Source organism: Lissotriton helveticus, chromosome 5_1 (assembly GCF_964261635.1).
Source record: "Lissotriton helveticus chromosome 5_1, aLisHel1.1, whole genome shotgun sequence".
NCBI lineage: Eukaryota > Metazoa > Chordata > Amphibia > Caudata > Salamandridae > Lissotriton > Lissotriton helveticus.
Window position 1 is genome coordinate 1,761,818,418 of NC_136065.1, and position 25,560 is coordinate 1,761,843,977.

Sequence of the window (25,560 nt, forward strand, 5' to 3'; positions counted from 1 at the left end):
TGCAAGGACCCTAAGAGTAAAACAAAGCCTCAATTCAAAAAGAAGAAGGTAGCTGGCTTAAAAATTAGACATGCCCACGTACTGAGAACTCTGAACAGGGAATGGGCTCTGACGATGCATGACAGCACAGCAGAAGTAGCAATAACTCACCAGAAGCTGAGGGATTTTCTGGATACAGCATCATTGAATGAGCACATCGCTGCTGGAAACACCTGATACCAGAGTTAGTGTCCTGCATAGACTGTACAAAATTACACTTCAAATAATGGGTAACATATCAAGAAAGGTTAAAGGTCTCTTTTGGGAGAACTTAACATAAAGATATGACATACTGCTAGCATAGAAAGATTGGCCGCCTTACTTGGTGATGGATTGCCCAAAAGGGGAAAGCGTCATTTTGCCTGCTTTCGAGGACCTTGTTCAAAAATCTTTAAAACATTCATACGTGCAAGAGTGGGTTCTATCACTAGATCTGGCATTAGACCACAACTATGTGGACTTGGAGTCTACTCACCACAGAATCCCATTAAAATCTACTCCAAATCCACAAATAGACAGTACCCTATAACAATCATAGCAAAAAGGCAGGTCAAAAAAATTCTAGACCAACTCAAATACCAAGTTGTAATTGAGACTTGCACCTCCACGATGAATAATCTTGTTTCCTGTATTGAAACCTGGCAACTCATACCGTCTAGTTTTAGATTACAGACATTTAAACACATGCACACAAACATTTGCAGTTCAAAATGCACATAGTGCTGCATTAATGAATAACATTGTGGGGAAGAAATACAAAACAACATTAGATATCTCAAATGGATTATTCTGCCAAAATATTGCTCCAGAAAGCAGATATTTGACAGCATTTTCAGCCCTCTGCACTTAGTGTCACTTCCGTTATTTGCCTCACAGGTATAAGAACAGCCCAGGCCTATTTTTGGCATGAGTGTCAGATGTGAGAATTTGGCCTGGTATATGCTGTCCACTAATTAAAGTGGGCACCTTGTATCACTCCAAACAACCCTTATTGAAGATTAGGTTAAAGACAACCTTTATAGAAAGCTATCCTAGTGGTAGCTGTGGAGAGCAGCCTCCAGGCTAAGTCTCGAAGGAATGTAAAGCAGCTTGTTTTACCAGATCAGAAACTCCTGAATAACCAAATGAACCACACAAGAGATATATAAAATATATGTGTTTATTACTAAACACGCTCTACTAATCTCTACACAAGATTAGTGCACAAGGCACTGTTGTGTGGCGTTTAGAGCTCCGAGTAAATTTTCCCGATTCATGCCCTTATATAGGCAAAATTCACATTGGCCTTATATAGGCATAGAAATAAATCCCTTATTTAGACATAGCCCATGCAGACCAAATACAGGCATGGCTACTTCCACCCGTACCAAACGTCACAACGATTTCTTGGAAAAATTGGCTTAAGCAGTTAGGGGACTTCACCTTGCTTGAATATTGATTTGTCCAAGAACTCATGTACTTTGCAACTAACAACTATTCCCTAGGGGTTCTTTCTTGATGTTATTATGCCCAACTTTACGTCAATCTATGGCATTCCTAAACACCATCAAGTTATAAATATACCTTCACCTGCTATGGCAAACTACGGTGGTTCGGAGCAGTTCGACTATCTACTTGCCCAATGTAGCTCGCTACAGCAAGTGCCGAAGGATGCCGACCCTCCAGCTGACGCACTGATCAAGAGGCTGCCTTTTTCATCCCAGAAACTTTCAGAAAAGCCATCACTATGAAACTTATAAGAAATGGCATATCAGCAAGAGGTGGTAGGGTCGTTTTTGTGACAGAGGCACATGAATATCATCAGACAGAGGTATTTTATTCATGGATAATCTGCCCTGAAGCAAATCCAGTATCAAATGTGTTTCCCTTCTACAAAGAAGATGAAGCGCCTGAGGAATACATTTCTTTTGAGGATGTTGAAATTCCACTAACATGCCAAGAGCATGCGCTCTGGTTTAAAGACGCCCTAAAACATACACATTACATTACCAGGCTCGGTCCACTAGGTAGACCAGGAGCAACATGGCCAGTATTAGCCAGCTATATATCACATCCTGCCATTGAACATATGACAGATGAGGAACTATTAGTTCAAATAAAAGAGCTAATTAAAATCCACAGAAAATTGGTTCAATAGGTCATGCAGACCTTTACTGTCCAAACAGTAATAAGGATTCCACAACACACCCCTTACCAGGGGAACACAAATACAATTACATCACAGACTATACAATCAGTCATTGGTAAATTACCTGCAAAACGGGAACAAATTCCATTCTGGATAGCTCAAAAAATTACTCAAATCGAGGCAGTATTTCCTGATACTACCCCTCATGAGCAACATAGAATTCTAACAATCTGTTTACCGATGGGGATCGCACCACACCTGAAGGACTGCGACACTTGGGGTACAGTCTTTGCTGAAATCTACACCAAAACACATGGTGTTCCATCTATGGCGGTAATACCAGACGTCCTGAAACAGATTCAAAATGAATACGGGCGGAACATGCTTTAAATCTAGGTATGGAATTGCTGAAAGATTTCAAACAGGTCTCAACCATAATATTAGCTAATATTAAAGGTGAAGCCGCATCCGTGGCGATCCGCCCAAAGTTAAGAGAATTTGATGTAACTGAGCAACCTCAGGAACTAGCCAGAATAATTAAAAAATCCTTTGAAGAATTAGGAAGAGACAGTTTGGGTGGTAAACCAGTGAAACCCCAACTGACTGAAAGTCCTGAAAAGGTCTTTATTAAAAACACTCTCACTCCTCTCAAAAAGAAATGGGAGAACACTAAACAAACTTCTAAAGAGAAACGTTCTCATTCCCGAGGTAGGTCTCCTCAAAAGGAGCCCTCTGAAAGGAGGTATAACCTCAGGAATAGGGATAATTTGAGAAAAACTGATAGATATCAAGATACTGATACACGTTCCTCTCGTACCTTTCAGACTTCCTCACAGAAATCAGAAAGAAGAGGACGGTCTGAACAAAAAGAAGAACGCGTGAAGTCGAAAGACGATCAACACGTTCCAAAAAATAAGAAAACTCAATTCACCAAAAAGAAGGAAGCAGGTCTAAAAATCAGACATGCCGAGGATCTTGAGGACACAACTCAAGAACAGGGAATGGGCTCAGACGATGTTGGACAGCGCAGCAGAAGTCCCCATAGCTTGTAAGAACTTGAAGGATCACCTGGAGACAGTGGACTTAAATGAGTACATCCAAGTTGCAGATACTAGGGTTAGTGTCCCACATAAGTTATATGAAGCAACACTCCTGATGGAGGGGGACATAACTAGAAAAATAAGAGCACTCTTTTGGGAGAAGCTCTCTCAGGGTTATGACATTCTTTTAGCTGAACAAGACTGGCTACCTGAATTTGTCAGGGAGTGCCCACATGGTGAAGACACCATTATGCCAGCTTTCTCCAATCATATTCCAATTCATAGAAAATATACCTATGCCAGGAAATGGGCAGTAGCCCAGGCTCCTGCATTATATAAAAATTATGTAGGATGGGATGAGGATTCTCCTCAACATAAAATCCAGTTAAAAACTCAACCAACTGCACAAAGGCAGTACCCAGTTACGCAAGAAGTTAAAAAACAGATCTGGGAGATATTAGATCAACTTGAATACCAAGGGGTGATTGAAACAAGCACCTTGTCCACGAACAATCCTTTGTTTCCTGTCTCCAAACCAGACCATATATATCGTCTAGTTTTGGATTACAGACATTTAAACTCTTGTTGCAAAACTTTTGCATACAAAATGCACACAGTGCAGCACTAATGAATAACATTGTGCATAAAAAATATAAAACCACATTAGATATTTCTAACGGTTTCTTCTGTCAAATCATTGCACATGAAAGTAGGTATTTGACTGCCTTCTCAATCATGGGGACACAGCGTCAATTCTGTTGTCTCCCACAGGGATTCAAGAATAGTCCAGGGTTATTTTCAGCCAGAGTAACAGAGTTACTACAAAACCTATGAGGATGAGGCATTATCATATGTCGATGACATATATCTAACAGACAATGACTTGGATTGGCACTTGAACAGAGTGAACACCATTATTTTGGGATTTGCCTCTGAAGGGTATAAATTCAATTTTAAGAAATCGAGAATTACCCACCTCAACGTCCTTTTCCTAGGATACGAGTTATCAAGTGAAGGCAAAAGCCTGGCAGGAAACTTTCTAGAGAAATGTGCGCTGCTCCAACCTCCAAAAACGCTGAAAATCTTACAGTCGATTCTAGGTTTCCCTAATTTCGGAAGAACCTACATTCGCAATTACGCAGAAAGGGTTAAACCAGATTTCAAACAAATTAATTTGACTCAAAAACACACAGACATTTTGTGTTCAGTCCAAATGGACATGTTGGCAACAAAACATGTGCAAACACGCGTAAACATGTGCAACTTAGAGAGCCAAATCATCCCAGGAAGATGCGGATTCACTTACTTAATCTTTAATGAAGGAGAAAAAGTACCAATAGCTTACAAATCACACAGGCAGAAATGAAATTCACTTCAACAGAAGAAATTCTGATAGCGGTTCCAACTACAGTAGAAAAAGAGAGAGCCCTTGCACAGGGTAAGCACATAATGGTGATTACTGCTGTACATGCCTTAGAGGCAGTGACAAAAGCGAGCATTCCAAATGCTAAGGCTTTACATCTGAGATGGATACAATGGGTTAATTCTCTTGCTGCAACAGACGTTAAATACTTTTTTGACCCTTATTTGAAAACACAAGAATTTCTACAATATGAAGATGAATATCCTCTGCCTACTGAAATTCTGCCTCTAGAGCAGTATGAATGTATCATTTATACTGACGGATCAGCACAACCCGCAATTGGGGGTAAACAAGCTTATAGTGCTGCATGCGCGATCGTTAAAGGTCGCTAGCGTGATGGCAAATTCCGACTAATGGTCACTAAAACTCAATCTCTAGGAGATTGTACAGCTTAGCGAGCTGAACTACAAGCATTCAAGATGGCGCTTGAAAATACTGATCGCGAATTCCCCACACTCATAGTGTGCGTTTCGTATTATTGCGTTCAATCTTACAATGAATACTTGCAGAACTGGATTGAAAACGGTTACAAAGATGCAATAGGTGGCACAATCAAGCATAAGTTGCTCTGGGAACAAGTAGTTCACTTACGACAAGTACTACAAAACGCTCACGTGATCCATACACTAACAGCCTGATTCATCATTCTCCCGTTTTGCGAGCCCCTAATAGCGATTCATAACGAATCGCTATTAAGGACTTGCAAAACGGGATTCGTGTAGGAATTGCAATAAATATTGCGATTCCTACATGTTCCTTATTTGCGATTAGCTAATTGCTAATCGCTAATAAGGAATAACTCCCCATGCATTCCTATGGGCCTGCAGGCCCATAGGAATGAATGGGGAGTTATTCCTTATTTGCGATTAGCAATTAGCTAATCGCAAATAAGGATGCGATTTCAAGGGTGCAGGGGTGTCCAAAGGACACCCTGTAGCACCCCTGAAATGTAATCTACATTGGTGTTGCGCACACACATGTCCAAAGGACATGTGTGTGTGTAACATGCAACTTAGAAAAATGCATTTAAATGCATTTTTCTAAGTTTTTGCTATTTACCGAGAGGTCTGACCTCTCGGTAAATAGCGGCCCAAAATTGCATTTTCGCAATTTTAAAATGCTTCATGAATTGCATTTAAGGAATCTCAAATAGATATTCCTTAAATTCAATTCTTCGCAAATGTGTGAATTCTTAAATAGCGAATTGTGCATTTGGGATGATGAATCCCAAATGCAAAAATTGCACTCGCAAAAGGCAAGATTCTGAGAATCTTGCCCTTTGCGAGTGCAATTTAGCTTGATGAATCAGGCGGTAAGTCATCAACGTGATGGTGTTCACGTTACAGGGAAATCATTGGCTGATGAAGCCGTGAAGGCAGCTGTGCAAACGGCTTCCGTAGCTGCAATCACTCGTTCAAAAACGAAAATAGACGGCGAAATAATGCAAGCTGTCAATGCTTCAAGCAAAGAAAGTGGTAAAACATTACCAAAAGGCTTTCCACTCAAATACTCATCCATAACTGATGCAAATAATGTTCCTTTTGCTCGAATCCCTGGAGTGGGGGATAGAGTAATTCCAAACATGAAACATAGATTAGGACTAATTTTAGCAGCACATGAAGGGCTCGTTTCTGCACACGGAGGTGTATCCGCTACAGTATCATTATTAAAATAGAGATACTGGTTACCACGCATGAGGAAACAAACCAGAAACTATGTTTTGGAATGTGAAATCTGCCAAAAAATGAAAGTCTCTACAGTGAAACGTCCTACGCAGACGCCCTTGTTAGTTCAGATAAACCATTAGCATGCATTTACCTGGATCATTGCGGTCCCTTACAGAGGGATGGTAACTATGAGTATATCATGGTCAAAATTCATTTGGAAGTGGTCTCAGAGCTCGACTGACGCTCAAACTGTTATAAAAGATTTGCGTGTCTTTATCGGCACATACGCAGTCGGCAACCTACATTCTGAACAGGGTCCTGCATTTAGCTCTCGTGCTCACAAAGAGGCCGTGACCAACATGGGCATTGCATTGCGGTATTCTAGTCCATTCCATCCTGAGGGAAATTCTGTAGTGGAGAGAAAAAAACAGGACATAGAGCAATCTATAACAGCTAGGGTACTAGGATCGGGTGACGGATGGGTCAAACATCTAATAAGTGTCTAACGTAGTCTTAATAATCTGCCAAGAAGTTCTCTAGGGGTATCACTCCATATGAAATACTTTTTAGAACTAGAATGATTGTGCAGGACCTCGATTGTCACACTTCAGTGGTGGACCAAAAATCCTTTGATAGCAAAGATCGTTTGGCTGTTTTGCAGGACTTAAATGAAATAAGATCCAGACAAAGTAACGTACTCCTGAAGCCAACAACCAATGAAGAGAAACCATCCGTCCCAGCAAGACCAGTCTGGATTCCAAAGATTTGGGATCTAGTCAAAGAAAAGATGGCGGCAAGAATGAATTTGGGCCTTCTTACAGACAACCAGTACCTGTCCTAGCCATCCACAGATCAAGAACAGTATTACTGCCGCCCCTTGCTGGTAAAAAAGAGAACAGGTTTGTGTCCATCGATCTGGTCAAACAACATCATGTGACCGATCATAAGTAGTAGGCCAAGTGGACTCCAAAGATGTAGCAGACACCTAAATCTGGCTACTATCCAAGAGGTTCAAACTGAAAGACTCATCACTTTTGAAGAATCAGCAGTGCGAAAAGAAGGACTATGCAACAAAGCCATGGAACTTGTACCTCTTGAGACCCAAATAACCGTTCATCAAGAAACGCCTGTCTACTAATGAAATAGCAAATGACTATACAAATGTAACAAGTGATCAAGTGGTTCCAGTGATTTCAACAAATCCTGAAGCAATCCCAACAATTGACAGAACTGCCTCTCGCTATTTCATTCATTTTGATACATTTTCCAAGGATCCCAGCAAACCTGAAACGTTGCCACCTAAAAGAACAATTAAAAGAACAAGCAACAGAACTTTTTCATCAACTGGAAAAAACTTATATGGTTTCACCATGGATTGAACTTTGGATTGTGGTGGGTGTACTTTTTCTTCTACTTTGGTTGACTCCTGTATTTACTTTGGGAATGCTGATAAATTGAAAATATGTTAAAAAAGGACACAGCAAGTGGGAACATCAACTTACTCCTCAAGCCACACAAATCATCTCATCGTGAACAAAGATACTTGTCATCAGTGAACATCACAGCCATTCCTATGCCAGGTGGTATAGCTTGAGACAGAACTGAATATGACATTCTTGGTCCGGCAGAGCTGTTAAAGATTCCACAGCAATTCAAGATTTCCTTGAGTGACTTTGGTTCATCTAGTACCTTTTCTGATGATTGGGACTTCGAGACTGTTAATAATATGATGTCAGACTTAGAAATATCTGCAAAGTTTACAGATCATGAATACTTAGAAGGTTCATCATATTATGAACAAATGTATTGTTTTAATCACTATGGTCATCATTTATTGCATAAATCTGCAAATCCTAGAAATGTATTAACTTATAACCAATGGGATATTGTCCTACGCCACCAAAGGGTAGCTCAAAAACATTTTTTGGCAAGTTTCCATACTTTTCAGAGTATAATGTTTCAAATCCAGAATCATTTTACTATAAAAAATGTTAATAAGACAGGAATGAAAAGTATGTGGACAAATACAAAGCAAATTTATTCTGCAGCCTTTTATGCTTAGCTGTCTACATTAGGCTTTGACTTTTGGAAAGACACCATTGAGACAAAAAACGGTCTGGGGTACAATGGCCTGGCAGGTGCAGGGATTAGAAGCTTTATTTAGAGCCTGCATCATCCGACAGCAAATAATGTTTTTGAATGACACTATTCAGCAGACATCTTGCCTTGGGTTAGCCAGGATAATAGATTTAAACAACCCGTCCATGACTACACCTACGACTGATAGCAGTAACACTTCAGAGGGGGAGGTCGACGTACATACTATTTTGCTTCACAACAGAACAGATCCTGATTGGAAAAGATGATTAATCTGGCCCACAGACACAAACAACTGTCAAGATAGATTCCTGAATAAGACACAAGGGTTCACATTCATTGGCCAGATCCAACATATGTTTAGAGACAGCATCCAGGGATAGTAACATCATAAAGTGTAGGGAAACTGTGCCTTGAGTGGCTACACAAGTCTACACTGAAGGAAGTGAAACAACACTTATCTTTACTTAAAGATGGCGCTGACCTGAGGGACTTCTTACAAGGACCAAAAAAAACATGTCATAAACGTTTTATAAACGCCGGTATTTATGCTCTATATAATGAAGCATGGAAGATTATCTAAGCAGAGACTGCAGAATGAATACGAGAAGTTGATTGTATTAATTTAGAGAAATCTCTCTCTGTAGTTGACAATGGGTTAATGACTCTGTCATCCAGAATATATTCTTTGGAAGGCATAGTATCATCTGCCATAGACAAAATGGAACAGGACTTGGTCATGTTGCAACATGGTCAGTCGCAATTACGTTCTATCATGCTATTAGGCTGTACATAACAAAACCTTCATTCAGGCTATGTGCCTTGGCGTTTAATCAACACAACGTCATTGTTTTCTGTATTTAATCTCACAGATAAACAAATCAAATTGGCGCAGAGGGGAGCAGACTATACGGTGCTGAGCATTGGAAAACTGGAAAGATTGCCATTTACAGTTGCTGAAAAAACAGCTATTGAATGGATAATACACGGTAAAATCACTCTGCCTGTTACAATTTTTCATTTTCAGTATTGCTTAAAACGTATACCAGCAGGCATATATGAAAGGTTGGGTAAAGAATACATCAAGACATCCTGGGAATTACCTTACACACACAGATGCTGGAGTGGGGGGGAAGAAGTGTTTCTTAGTGGCAATAACTGTGAAAACGCACTAAGCAGTTCTCTCCTATGTCAGGGTATAAACTTACACGGGGCCTGCGATGGTTCCTCCAACAACTTTTCCTGCCACCTGCAAGGTTCACCAGCTACAGTGATTGATCCAATTTTTAGGCAACTTTCTAATGGAAGTTACATTATATTGAATGATCACAGCTGCTGTGGCATGTTGCCAGGTTTAGCCTATCACGTAACTGTGTCAGCCAGGGTCACTTGCTGTATGCAAGTATTGTTTCCAAAAACGAAGACAGACCGGGAGTCGCCGTTATGGCCTTTACTGAACATCTCTTCTATACGAATTGATACTTTGAGCAGAATGAAAGCCATTCTTTTACAAAAAAAACTGTGCCATTCACCTCGGCCAAAGAAACCTATGATCTGCAAGTCGCAAGGACTTCTGAAGAAATACACACCATTTTAACTACAAACTGCCCTGTACATTTCTCAGAAATGTCAGGTTGTATCTTAAACATGTTTGATACGAGAGGTATTGTACATGTATTTAAGATGATTTTTTCAGGACTGTTAGCACCTTTTGAGGAAGTCCTAGGAATATTTCCAAACTTCATGCACTCTGTGTTTGGTGGACTGCCTCTTGTTTTGGGACTCGCAGCAGGGATACTACTTTTGCTCCCCTTGCTCCAATATGGCAAGCCAAATCACCAGCGATACCCAGATCACCGTGGAGAACACTCTTCTGGCGATGAAGTGTAGTGAGCGCATGTCCAAATTTTGAGATTAACTCGCTTAAGAGAATTAAATACCAAATGGTTTATGTCATTCAGACCAATCTGGCAAGATTGCATCTTACCTGTTCTACGATGCCTGCAATGTGGAGAAGTATGCGTGTTAGACATCTGTCTCACACTCCCATCAGTCATGCCAACGGATGTTGATGCTTTCTGGACCCGGTAAAGGCCCATAGCCCATGCAGACCAAATACAGGCATGGCTACTTCCACCTGTACCAAACGTCACAATGATTTCTTGGAAAATCGGCTTAAGCAGTTAGGGAACTTTCCCTTGCTTGAATATTGATTTGTCCAAGAACTCATGTACTTTGCAAAGAACAACTATTCCCTCTTTCCTGACGTTATTATGCCCGACTTTACGTCAATCTATGGCATTCCTAAACACCATCAAGGTATAAATATACCTTCTCTTGCTATGGCAAACTACGGTGGTTCGGAGCAGTCCGACTATCTACTTGCCCGATGCAGCTTGCTACAGCAAGTGCTGAAGGAAGCTGATCCTCCAGCTGACGCACTGATCAAGAGGGTGCCTTTCTCTCACCGAGAATCCAGCTCTGGTGTTTCCAAGCTCCCCTTGCGGGGTGTTGGGAAATCGGTTCCTGATACAGAGATACCAGATCTCCTTCATTCTAAACCAAGGGATGGAGCTGATTAGAACCTAGAGAAACCTTTGGTAGGTTCTTGGCAAAAACAACTAAACCTATGCTACACAATACTTACTGCTTCCCGCGTACTAGACCTAGGTTAGGTAAATCGGGGCAGGCGTATTTAGAAGCACCAGTTGAGTATTTTTAGTCAATGTTATTTATGTATGCATTTTTATATGGCTTATAAACCATACAATGCTTTTACAGTATTATTTTATAATACTATTCTCGCTGTACGCATTATACTTTGCAGTCTGCTTAACGATTGTAGCAGTTCACTCCTCTTGTATGAGAAAGAAGACTGTTCAATAAACCTTTTTATTGAAAACGCCTGTCTCTCTATTTCTCTACAAACTCTGTTGAAATGAAGCATGCATGATTGACTGAGTGAATTACTTATCTATTGTTTCCGCGACTCTAGAGATATATTTCTTATTCTTGGGAAACAAAGTTGTCATGTATATGCGGTTGTCAGAAACTAATCCCTTCTTGTGAATTCGAGAAAGTTTCTAGTGACCTCGGAGCTAGCTGGCACTCACTATTAAGTTTAGTATATTCGATAGAGACCTAGTAAACCTCAGTCCTACGTTTAATCCATAGGATATATTATTCCAATGCGCAGAGCCTATTGGGAATATAGGGACTACACTACAGCACACAATACTTAATCCAAAGAACAACAGTAAATAGCACAATACACATGGGGAGACCGAACCATACTGAGAAAGTGGCTTAATAACAACGACTTGACTAGACACAGTGCCTAGAGCACACAGAATCGCTGGGACTCCAAGGAACCAATCCATGGACGTCAACAGGGGTCAGTTACTAGGGAGATAGAACAGTCTATGTGTATTGATAACTACTCCAGAACCCTACAAGATGTGTGGGGATACTTTCACTGCACTGCGCCCAAATTCATGAACAACCCACATTTTTTGGGTGAGACGAGGCGCTCCTGAAGAGCTACGATGAAAGCCAATATCTAAGTGAAGGTAGGAACTCACGTTTGGAGTACCCCCACATCTCCCCCAACCCCGAGGCGGCCGGTATGAGCAACATGGTGGTCTCGCGCTAACAAAGGACAAGTGTCCTAAAGTGGAGTGGCAGCATATAGTGCAGCCCTGATGAAACTGCCTAGAAGTATATGGCAGTGAAACATGTCGGCACTGGCAGTAGGTACTGGTATGCATGAATAGCTACCAGCCTTGTTAGTGGTACAGCATACACATTTTTCCCTATGAATAAAGTTGGTTAAGGGAATTATATGCTGTGTTTTATGCACTTATTTATGTTGTGTGTTTGTCACTAGCAGATGCTCTCTGCATTCCACTGTTTGTTCACACGTTTTGGTTGTTTGTTTTTGGACACTATTTTCTCTCTTTCTTTGAGAATCAAGTGACTACCGATGATGAGACAGGGGCTTGTCTGGAAATTACATACCAGTTACCCCGTTGGTGGGGTTTCCGTGAGGTGTCACTTGGTTTTCACACATTTTTTCTAAGGAGAATTCGATCCAACACCGTGTGGGTGGATCGTTGTCATCGACCTAGGTGGGTCAGACAAATTGTTGTTCGGTGTTTCTGCCAAGGAAATTTGGGTTGTTCATGAATTTGGGCGCAGTGCAGTGAAAGTATCCCCACACATCTTGTAGGGTTCTGGAGTAGTTATCAGTACACATAGACTGTTCTATCTCCCTAGTAACTGACCCCTCTTGACGTCCATGGATAGGGTCTTTTGTTTGTTCTAAAACTGTCGAGTGGGGGGCGACCCTGTCCTTTCTTCCCTCTATGCTCCAATTGTGGTTTTGACTCCAAGGAACCACCCAAAGGAGTGTCACAGGGAGCCCACGGAGGACGGGTGCAGTGTGTGAACACAGACGCGCGTTCCATACAACTCCATGGGAAAGTTGCAGTTGGAAAATTACAGTTTGAGGACACTTCAGAGAGGACTGCAAGCAAATCCTTTAAGACATAGAAGGTTCTAAGACCAGCTCCCTTGTGAATACCAAAGTACGCTTGTTACCTATCCCAGGGGAGCCAGGTGCATAGGGGTGAAGTGGTGTCGGAAACCTTCGTAATTTTCAATGGTGTGACTCAGAGAAGTGCTGCTGCTGGGAATATGAAAAGTATCCAGTGGAATCCAAGCCTGCATCCGAGGTGAGAGGAACCTGAAAGCAGAGGGGACAGAGTCTGGGTCACTTCAGGGTGACCAGGGGCTCAGTAGACGAATGCCCACCGATGTCGGGTGCTTCAGGTGAGAAGACTGGATGCTTTACTCTGCAGCCACGGGGACCAGGAGATGTCCATGATGACCAAAGTCCGGAGGTGAGCTGTCCCACAAAGGAAGTCGATTGTTGTGGGGTCAGTGTCTGGATTGAACACCAACAAGCCTTTGCAAATGCAACCCACGTGTACAAAGAAAACCAGTCACAGTGAGGACCAGCAAGGTACTGGAGACTCTCCAAGCAATGGGGAGTAAGGGCACGTCTGGAGCAAATAAGGATGCTCAAGAAAAATCAATGTTACCTTCACAGGGACCCACAGGCCAATGGACCAGGGATCACAAAGGACCTCAAGCTGAATCACAAAGTACAGGCCCATTGAGCACTCGTGGAGTGGAGGTTGGAAATCTTAAAAGGAAAAACTGCTCGGAGTCAGGACTACATGGAGCCCAAAGCATAGCCTCAAAAATTGCCAAAAAGCATATGCTGCTGCAAAAGTACACAGTGCACAGGGGTTCAAGTTGCCCGGTCCCCACAAGGGATACTGGTCTCAGAATTGCTGAGAGAGTAGATCAACCTCAGCGACACTCAGGAACCCACATCCTGTGTTGCAGAAATCTTCGGGGTCCTCAGGAACAAAGGAGATGCAAACCAGTCAGAAGCGTTAAGTTGCCTTCTTCAGCAGGGGAGTAACTCCTTTACTCTAAGGGAGATTCTTCAGTCATCCAGCATAGTGTAGATAATTGAAGTACTTGGTTTCTGCTTGCAGAGTTTAGTCCAGGTAAAAAATCCTGTAGTCAGGGTTCCTACTTTATACCCAAGGAAGGGGTTAGACAAACTCTGGAGACCCACCTATGGGAGGGTCAGGACAGAGGGGTGGTTACACCCATGTCCTTTGTCGAGTTTCATGCCAGAGCACGAGCAAATGGCTCCTGCAGCCGGTTTGAACTGAATATGCACAGGGGCACCAAATGTGCCCCCAGTGCAGACTTTCAGGCACTCTCAGAGCGCACACACCCAACCTAAATACACTAAATCCTGTCTTGGAGGTGGTCACACCTCCCTGAGACAGGAAACCTATTGTCCAGCCTTCCCCTGTTGCAGCTCAGCTCAGCAGCAGGAGGGAAGACATGTGTCTGCGGCTGGCAGCATCCATTTTGTGATGCCCAGGTCGAGAAAGCTGGTACCGGGTAGACCGGTGCCCCACAGTAGTGGTTCTACAAAGGACGAATCATACCTTCCACACCAGTTGCTGGTGTGGATTCAAGCAAGCCGGGTGGAAGAAGGCTGGAATGCCAGAAACCGGTTCTCGGAAGCTTGTTTCCGGTCCAGGGTAGACATGGCTTGGCAGTTCGGGCTGGACTGTTCCCATGAGGCACAGGGTCAGACTGATTTGCATATAGCCATGTCTGAACTGGGGTGGCAGAGTGGGCTAAAGATCGGTGATGGATTAAACCCAGATCTTTTGACTGGGTGTGAGTGTTTGATTGGTTCAGAGGCTCCGTCCATCACCACCCCCTTTTGTACAGCTGTTTTACAGGAAATCAATTAATTCCGGGCATTAGAAAACAAGTAAAACGCACCCCCACAGGGGATGTGAAACAGGTTCCGTCAAGACCTGTCTGGGTTAGAAAGTTTTGAAACCTGGTCAGAGAAAAGATCGTGGACAAGAAGGAGTTTGAGCCATCCTACAGAAGAACACCTGTACCTGTCCTGGTGGTCCAGGGAAAAAGAACAGTACTTCTTCCGCCTCTTGCCGGCAAAAAAGGAAAAAAGTTTGTGTCCATTGATCTGATCAAACCACACTATTTTATTATTATTTTTTTTTTTGTAGAGTTTTATATAGCGCGAACTAGACCCGAACCGAATCAGGTATCAGAGCGCTTTATATAGCACAAGTTACATTTTTTTTTTTTTTTTTTTACATGAGGACACACACTTTCATTTTCAGGCACGGGGAGATTAGGTGATTTGCCCAGAATCACAGGAGGTTTTTGGCGTCGTTACCGAGACTCAAACCCAGATTCCCAGGCCCGAGGTCGAGCGCCTTAGCCGTTAGGCTAACTCCTCTCCTCTCTAACACTATGTGGCTGATTCTCAACAGCAGTCCACATGGAGTCCTGATGAGCCAAACATTTCCTCCCACTACTATACAGGAAGTTCAGATGGAAAGACTAATAACGTTTCAAGACTCCTCTGCGCAAGATGCTCGAGTAGCAAACAACGGAGTACAAATTACACAGGTTGAAACGGAACAACATCCAAATGAAACTGACACACAAATGGCAACTCGGTCCAAAAATGAACTTTACATCAATGTGTCTTCACAAGGAGTAATTGGTGTATATTCAACAAGGACCCCCTGAGGTTATGGATACAATGGTTCCTAGGTCAGGGAAAGCAGAATTTATGACAAAAAACAACCTAGGCAACTAATATTTGGCAATGTAGTATACATAAGGACAATTGGCTACACATTATTATAAAAGTACATGTTTTTATTTATAAATTTTTTAAAAACATATAAGAAAACAGATTGCATACATAAAAAGAAGAAAAGGACAATAAACACAGTTGGAATCATACAATATCAATAAAATTCATACATTTATAACATTTTATGTAAACAAAGTTTAGAAAACTTAAAACAATTATTATAAGTGGCGGAATGGGTCTCTACGCGCGTTTCGGCGAACCAGCGCCTTCTTCTGGAGTAAGCCACATAAACTCTAAAAAGATACATATAAAAGGGCATTAATTATACACCATTCAATTAAAAGAAAAGAACACATAATCTCCTTAATTCTAACATGGTAGCCAAATTGTCCTACTTCTAATCAAGAATTACTTTCTTTTCATTTCCTTGCTTTATTTAGTGTATTATCATTTGGATAAGGAGTTCGGAATGACCGATACACATATATTGATTCTCTGTCTTTCAAGACTAGGATTTTATTAAAAAGCATGTGAACACTTATACCAAAACAGTTCAAGTGATGGTCCTTTAAGTATATATTCGCCTCTTGGTATATATATATATACACACATTTAAGATAGCGAAAACCATATATAACAACTTTTATTAGGAGTAATTTTCAATTACTCTTATAGGCACTAGTTTTTAATGATTTTTCTGAAAACAGACAGACGTCTTATAGGATAATGATACTTACAAAATAAAAAGTGAAAATACACCGAAAGTTGATAGATAATTGGTTTAATGCCAGGGTATTTTCTAAGTTGATGAAGGATTGTAAAACCTTAAAGGAGAAAGAGGTGGAATATAACATCTCTTTTGGTAAGTCTATATATTGTTGCTGGCCATTAATGATTATATAATTATCTGGTTCTTTTATGTTTACCTGATTTGATGCAGCTTTTCAATGTAATTCCCGCCAACCGGAGACTCGTCATAAATTAATCAATTTTGATAATTTGGTATCGTCTTCTTCTGTGTAACTGATTTATCTATTCCGGAAGCGGAAAGAAAGGGTAATAATATCCTTTGTTTATTTGTTATATTTGGATCAAGCTTTTAATGTTACTTTCTTTCATTTATGTCACCTGTATATAGATTACTGGATCAGTAATTTAGACATATTTACATTCCCTTTTGATGTTATTGTTATATTATTCCCATACTTATTTCGCCTCATGTATCAGTGGGGACCCACATTTGGGCTTCATAAATAGACTAATAAAGTTATTTTTAATTTTCTCCTCGATTTTTAAGCTGCGATTAATTCTTGTATATCAGAGGGGGAAGGCTGAATATTCTGTTTATTCTATTTATTTAATTAAGTTTGTTTACTATTCAACTCGAAATTCTTTGCAAGTAATGGGCTTACCTTAAGATTTAAGAGGGACGTTCCAAGATTTGTAAACAGCGAATATGAGGCGGCTTATTTAAAAGATCTCCCTGCCTGTGGGGCGTAACAAAGAAAGAAAAGAAAAGGGAGGAGGTATGAAAAATATTAGGCATAGAACCGGAGTCGAAGTTCTAGTTTCAACTATTTATTAGAATATATAAAAGCGAGGCATCTTACCCGAATTTTTTCGGCAGAGCTCTTTCTATTGATGGTATAAAAGATCTCCCTGCCTGTTAAAACAAAATAATGACTGGTATAAGAAAAAATAAATAAAATAAAGGAAACAAGAAGGCAGGGAAATTGGAATTTAAGGGTAAGACTCTACTCTATTTATCGCACGCAGGGGCACCTCGTACCTGAAGATGTTCGGCAGGGCTCAAAAATGTCCGGCGGCGGGACGTCGGGAACGGTGCGACTTGATCGTGGGTTCAGTGAGAGAAAGTGATTGATTTCCCTCCGGTTTAAATAGCGTAGATAATTGGCTAAGAACGCCCTCACCTGTGGACTACGTCTTAGTAAGAAAGAGAGATAAGACTACTCTTTTCGAGTGGTAACTGATTAGAGAACAGACACGGAAAGCCGGTATTGCTATTTCAGTTGCCTTTGCGTCCCGCCGCCGGACATTTTTGAGCCCTGCCGAACATCTTCAGGTACGAGGTGCCCCTGCGTGCGATAAATAGAGTAGAGTCTTACCCTTAAATTCCAATTTCCCTGCCTTCTTGTTTCCTTTATTTTATTTATTTTTTCTTATACCAGTCATTATTTTGTTTTAACAGGCAGGGAGATCTTTTATACCATCAATAGAAAGAGCTCTGCCGAAAAAATTCGGGTAAGATGCCTCGCTTTTATATATTCTAATAAATAGTTGAAACCAGAACTTCGTCTCCGGTTCTATGCCTAATATTTTTCATACCTCCTCCCTTTTCTTTTCTTTCTTTGTTACGCCCCACAGGCAGGGAGATCTTTTAAATAAGCCGCCTCATATTCGCTGTTTACAAATCTTGGAACGTCTCTCTTAAATCTTAAGGTAAGCCCATTACTTGCAAAGAATTTCGAGTTGAATAGTAAACAAACTTAATTAAATAAATAGAATAAACAGAATATTCAGCCTTCCCCCTGTGATATACAAGAATTAATCGCAGCATAAAAATCGAGGAGAAAATTAAAAATAACTTTATTAGTCTATTTATGAAGCCCAAATGTGGGTCCCCACTGATACATGAGGCGAAATAAGTATGGGAATAATATAACAATAACATCAAAAGGGAATGTAAATATGTCTAAATTACTGATCCAGTAATCTATATACAGGTGACATAAATGAAAGAAAGTAACATCAAAAGCTTGATCCAAATATAACAAATAAACAAAGGATATTATTACCCTTTCTTTCCGCTTCCGGAATAGATAATTCAGTTACACAGAAGAAGACGATACCAAATTATCAAAATTGATTAATTTATGACGAGTCTCCGGTTGGCGGGAATTACATTGAAAAGCTGCATCAAATCAGGTAAACATAAAAGAACCAGATAATTATATAATCATTAATGGCCAGCAACAATATATAGAATTACCAAAAGAGATGTTATATTCCACCTCTTTCTCCTTTAAGGTTTTACAATCCTTCATCAACTTAGAAAATACCCTGGCATTAAACCAATTATCTATCAACTTTCGGTGTATTTTCACTTTTTATTTTGTAAGTATCATTATCCTATAAGACGTCTGTCTGTTTTCAGAAAAATCATTAAAAACTAGTGCCTATAAGAGTAATTGAAAATTACTCCTAATAAAAGTTGTTATATATGGTTTTCGCTATCTTAAATGTGTGTATATATATATACCAAGAGGCGAATATATACTTAAAGGACCATCACTTGAACTGTTTTGGTATAAGTGTTCACATGCTTTTTAATAAAATCCTAGTCTTGAAAGACAGAGAATCAATTTATGTGTATCGGTCATTCCGAACTCCTTATCCAAATGATAATACACTAAATAAAGCAAGGAAATGAAAAGAAAGTAATTCTTGATTAGAAGTAGGACAATTTGGCTACCATGTTAGAATTTAGGAGATTATGTGTTCTTTTCTTTTAATTGAATGGTGTATAATTAATGCCCTTTTATATGTATCTTTTTAGAGTTTATGTGGCTTACTCCAGAAGAAGGCGCTGGTTCGCCGAAACGCGCGTAGAGACCCATTCCGCCACTTATAATAATTGTTTTAAGTTTTCTAAACTTTGTTTACATAAAATGTTATAAATGTATGAATTTTATTGATATTGTATGATTCCAACTGTGTTTATTGTCCTTTTCTTCTTTTTATTTATGCTATCTGTTTTCTTATATGTTTTTAAAAAATTTATAAATAAAAACATGTACTTTTATAATAATGTGTAGCCAATTGTCCTTATGTATACTACATTGCCAAATATTAGTTGCCTAGGTTGTTCACAAGGAGTAATGTCAGTTCTACAAACACTGCTGGGCTCCCAAAGATGGATCGAACTTCGTCTGGCTACTTCTTCAACTGTGATGACTTTTCTTCAGATCTAAATGAACCTGAGCAAACGCCACCCATTTATAAAATAGAAAAGTTCCAACAATTAAATTCCTGGCTGATAAAGACTTACTTTGTGTCTCCTTGGCTGCATCTTTGGTTTGCATTAGGGATCCTGTTCCTGTTAATTTGTATTGGTATAGTAACTGTCTTTTTCCTACTACTGAATGGACAATACCTCCCACAATGGTCTGCAGTACAACCTGTGAACTTGGTCTTGAAACCTCATCCATCATCACACTGTGAACAAAGAGAACTGTCCCTAGTGAACATTATACCAGTTCCAGTACCTGGATGGTATAGTCTGGGATAGGGTTTCATATGATGTATTTGGTCCTACTGAACATTTGAAAATTCTACATGTATTTAAAATGTCATTGAATGATTACACTCTCTGATGATTGGGACATTGAGACTCTAAATACTACGCTCTAAAATTTATAAGAATCTGCTGCATTTTCTTACAGGGAACTGTACGAAGATACACCTGACTTCAACAGTATGTATTGTTACCAGCACTATGGTCATCACTTTTTACACAGAGCTAGTATTCCATGCACTGTAAACACTTGCCATCAATGGGAACATTGCCCAACACCACTTAACGGCAGTTCTGCCACATTAGTACAGACATTCACACACTTTTCAGGGTTTAATACATCAGACCCAATATCATATTATTATCAGCTTATGCAAACTAATGTACCCTCAAAGAAAATGATGCTGACAAATACCAAGCTCATATATTCTGCAACTTTTATCTCCCAACTATCTAAACAAGGTTTAAACTATTGGAGGGACATGATAGACATAAAATCGGGAAGGCTTTAAGTGGGTCTTTAGTGTGCACGGAGGTGTCGCTTCACGGAGCATGTAATGCTTCGAAGGCAAACTTATCTAGCTACTTGAAAGTCTCCCCAGCTGCAGTGATTCATCCAGTTTTTGAGTTACTTTCGAATGGGAGTTCTTTAATGCTGAATGATCATGGCTGTTGCGCAACGGCGCCAGGCATCACATATCTAGTTGCAGTAAACCTCAGGTTTGTTTACTGTAAGCAAGTATTGTTTCCCCGGTTCGCACAGTTAGGGAGGCACCACTGTGGCCTTCATTGAAGGTTTCCAGTATATGGTTTGATTCTCTAAGCACACTGAAAGCCATGTTGTTTCAACAAAATGTGACCTTAACTTCACCCCTAGAGACTTTTGGTCTCCTGGTTGCAAGGTCTACAGCAGAGATACAGGCCCTGGTCTGTAAGAACTTCCATATCCATCTCAGAGAAATGGTTCATCGTATCTTTAACATGTCTGATATGAGTGAGATCATACACTTATTTAAGCATCTTGCATCAGGCCTCTTAACCACCTTTCAGACCATCTTCGTAGTAAATCCAGGTTTCATAAACTCCATATTTGGAAGTGTTTTTGGAGGGCTTCCTTGGTCCTGCTATCGGTAGCGGGCATCCTGATTTTAATCATATTGATTCGCAATGGACGTCTCAATTCCTCAAGAAATTGAGAGAACACTGCTGGTAAGATGTTGTTGTGAGTGTATGGTGTTCTACCTGACTACGTCTTTGCTTAGAGAGCTGAATGACTATTGGTTCCTGTCTTTTAGACCGTTCTGGCTAGACTGTGTCTTGCCTGTGTTCTATTGCCTTTTCTGTGGATTTAGGTGCGTGTTGGACCTGTGTCTGACACTTCTAGCAGTTGCGCCGCCAGACATAGACGTGCTCCTGGAGCCTTGCACACCCACGTGTACAGTTCTCCACAGCATTTTCCCATGTTCATGATAGTATTTCTAGAGCCTTCAAGGGTTGCTTCAGCTCCTGTTGGAAGGGAAATCGGCTCTGCTCCAGAACAACAGGCATCAGTATCAGGCATGCTGGCATCTAATTCTTTCCCTGTGCTGCTACAGTAACTGGAGATTAACATCTTTGCTTACTCGACATGATACTGGAAGTTCTGGAGGGATTGCCACCTGCGGATACGATGTTCAGTGATGTTGAGTTTTCAGCACAGGATTCTTAAACAATCTGGCCTCTCCTGTGCTGGCAACCGTTTGGCAACTTTTTAAACATTATGACTCGAATTAAAACAGGCTCCCCCGCAAACCCCTGCCCCCCCCCCAATTTTTTACAATGGCACTCCCATGCTCAACCACTCTCTGGAGTCTGGGTATATACCATCCAACCTAAAAGAAGCTAGAGTCATACCCCTTTTGAAGAAATCTGGGACAGACGCGGCCAATCTTATAAACTATAGGCTCATATCCCAGCTACCCTTCCTCGTAAAAGTCCTGGAGCAACATGTCCTAAAATCGCTCTCATCCTTCCTGGAAGACAATCAACTCCTCCACGCTCACCAAGCAGGCTTCAGAGCTCACCACAGCACTGTACTGGTCATGTTGTCTGTACTTGACGAGCTTAGAACCATGGCTAACAGTAAAAAGCCCAGTGACCTGATCCTATTGGACTTATGAGCTGCGTTTGATACTGTCAGTCATGAGAAACTATTGACCAGATTTTCAACCTTGGGCATCAGTGGTCGAGCGCACCAATGGCTCAAATCCTTTCTATCTGGCCGATCCCAAAGAATTCAGCAGGATGAGCAGACAAAATATAAAGGGTTGCTTAGTTGTGGTGTCCCTCAAGGCTCCGCTTTGTCTCCTCTACTTTTTAACCCCTTCCATGCTCATGACAAGGTCAGCTCGTCATGCAGTGCACTGCTCCTGTGCTAATGACGAGCTGACCTTGTCATGAACAATGGAAATCTGGAGAGTTCAGCACCCAGCGGGAATTGCCTTAGCACCAATGTGGTTAATAAATACCTGCAACCACTGATAGTAACCCTAGCTAGCATGGACTGTAAAATATTCAACTATGCTGATGACACTCAACTCCTCCTCAGCATAGACAACACCCCCCTTGCCCAGGCCCATGTCAAAAATGTGCTCAGATTTACAGTGAGTTGGATGTCAGCAAACTCACTGAAAATCAATACGGACAAAACAGAGGTCTTGGTCATCCCCTCTATTAACTCACCCTGGAATGATCACTTCTGGCCCCAGGAGCTAGGCCCTACCCCTACCCCCGTACTGGTTGTGAAAGTCTTGGTTTAAAAATTGATTCCGAGCTCTCAATGGCCAATCAAGTCACCTCGGTGGTCGGTACAGGCACCGGTCTGATCAGAAAAATGTGGAAACTCGCCCCCCTTTTGACCACCACCTCACTACAAATGCTAGTTTCGCCACCATCGTCTCAAGGCTAGACTACAGCAACGCCTTATACATGGGCCTCCCTCAGAAACTAGCTAACAGACTCCAGGTGGTCCTGAATGATACAGCAAAGCTGGTCTTCAGGCTTCCTAGAAGATCCCATGCCACCCCATTGCTACACAAACTACATTGGCTCCCTATTAGGTAGAGAGCGAAGTTTAAGGGCCTCTGCATCATCCATAAATCAATCTATGGCCTTGCCCCAACTTACATATTAGAACACCTGGAGGCCTATGTGCATGGCCGCACACTACGGTCTTCCAAAGCCTGTCGCCTATCCTGCCCTCGGTATAAGCTTACATCCAAAGGAGGCAGAGCCTTTTCTGTCTTAGCCCCCCAGCTTTGGAACGAGCGTCTCCGTAAGGAACCTTCCCTGCTTCGTTTCAGGAAACAGCTCAAAACTATCCTGTTCAGAGAATCACTTAGCACAACCTAACTCACACTCGACCCTGTGTCGTCTAGATGCCCACCTTCTCCCTCCCTAGCGCTGAGAGACCTGTTGGTGATTCAGCTCTATACAAACATCAATTAACAATAACAATAACAATAACTAAATTGAAGGTCAAAACTGACTTTGTTTTTGTTATTTTTTCCTTCTCTGCTCTAACTGAGCATAATGGCTTTCAATGTGCTCAGTGTAATAACAACAACATATACATGTTCAGAGGACCTTTCTGAACGCTTTTTAGGGGGAAAAATGACTGCTCTTTTATGAAAAAAATCATTCTTTCAAAGTGCTTTTAATATGTTTTATTGTAAATGATTTTTCTGCCTTTTTAAGAACATTAGCTGTATCATTGCCAAGCTGACGCTGTTGACCTTTTGATGAGGGCTGGGTGTCATGTACTTGAGGATAGTCCTGTCATGTGTGCCCCACTCTACTCTATTTATCGCACGCAGGGGCACCTCGTACCTGAAGATGTTCGGCAGGGCTCAAAAATGTCCGGCGGCGGGACGTCGGGAACGGTGCGACTTGATCGTGGGTTCAGTGAGAGAAAGTGATTGATTTCCCTCCGGTTTAAATAGCGTAGATAATTGGCTAAGAACGCCCTCACCTGTGGACTACGTCTTAGTAAGAAAGAGAGATAAGACTACTCTTTTCGAGTGGTAACTGATTAGAGAACAGACACGGAAAGCCGGTATTGCTATTTCAGTTGCCTTTGCGTCCCGCCGCCGGACATTTTTGAGCCCTGCCGAACATCTTCAGGTACGAGGTGCCCCTGCGTGCGATAAATAGAGTAGAGTCTTACCCTTAAATTCCAATTTCCCTGCCTTCTTGTTTCCTTTATTTTATTTATTTTTTCTTATACCAGTCATTATTTTGTTTTAACAGGCAGGGAGATCTTTTATACCATCAATAGAAAGAGCTCTGCCGAAAAAATTCGGGTAAGATGCCTCGCTTTTATATATTCTAATAAATAGTTGAAACCAGAACTTCGTCTCCGGTTCTATGCCTAATATTTTTCATACCTCCTCCCTTTTCTTTTCTTTCTTTGTTACGCCCCACAGGCAGGGAGATCTTTTAAATAAGCCGCCTCATATTCGCTGTTTACAAATCTTGGAACGTCTCTCTTAAATCTTAAGGTAAGCCCATTACTTGCAAAGAATTTCGAGTTGAATAGTAAACAAACTTAATTAAATAAATAGAATAAACAGAATATTCAGCCTTCCCCCTGTGATATACAAGAATTAATCGCAGCATAAAAATCGAGGAGAAAATTAAAAATAACTTTATTAGTCTATTTATGAAGCCCAAATGTGGGTCCCCACTGATACATGAGGCGAAATAAGTATGGGAATAATATAACAATAACATCAAAAGGGAATGTAAATATGTCTAAATTACTGATCCAGTAATCTATATACAGGTGACATAAATGAAAGAAAGTAACATCAAAAGCTTGATCCAAATATAACAAATAAACAAAGGATATTATTACCCTTTCTTTCCGCTTCCGGAATAGATAATTCAGTTACACAGAAGAAGACGATACCAAATTATCAAAATTGATTAATTTATGACGAGTCTCCGGTTGGCGGGAATTACATTGAAAAGCTGCATCAAATCAGGTAAACATAAAAGAACCAGATAATTATATAATCATTAATGGCCAGCAACAATATATAGACTTACCAAAAGAGATGTTATATTCCACCTCTTTCTCCTTTAAGGTTTTACAATCCTTCATCAACTTAGAAAATACCCTGGCATTAAACCAATTATCTATCAACTTTCGGTGTATTTTCACTTTTTATTTTGTAAGTATCATTATCCTATAAGACGTCTGTCTGTTTTCAGAAAAATCATTAAAAACTAGTGCCTATAAGAGTAATTGAAAATTACTCCTAATAAAAGTTGTTATATATGGTTTTCGCTATCTTAAATGTGTGTATATATATATACCAAGAGGCGAATATATACTTAAAGGACCATCACTTGAACTGTTTTGGTATAAGTGTTCACATGCTTTTTAATAAAATCCTAGTCTTGAAAGACAGAGAATCAATTTATGTGTATCGGTCATTCCGAACTCCTTATCCAAATGATAATACACTAAATAAAGCAAGGAAATGAAAAGAAAGTAATTCTTGATTAGAAGTAGGACAATTTGGCTACCATGTTAGAATTTAGGAGATTATGTGTTCTTTTCTTTTAATTGAAT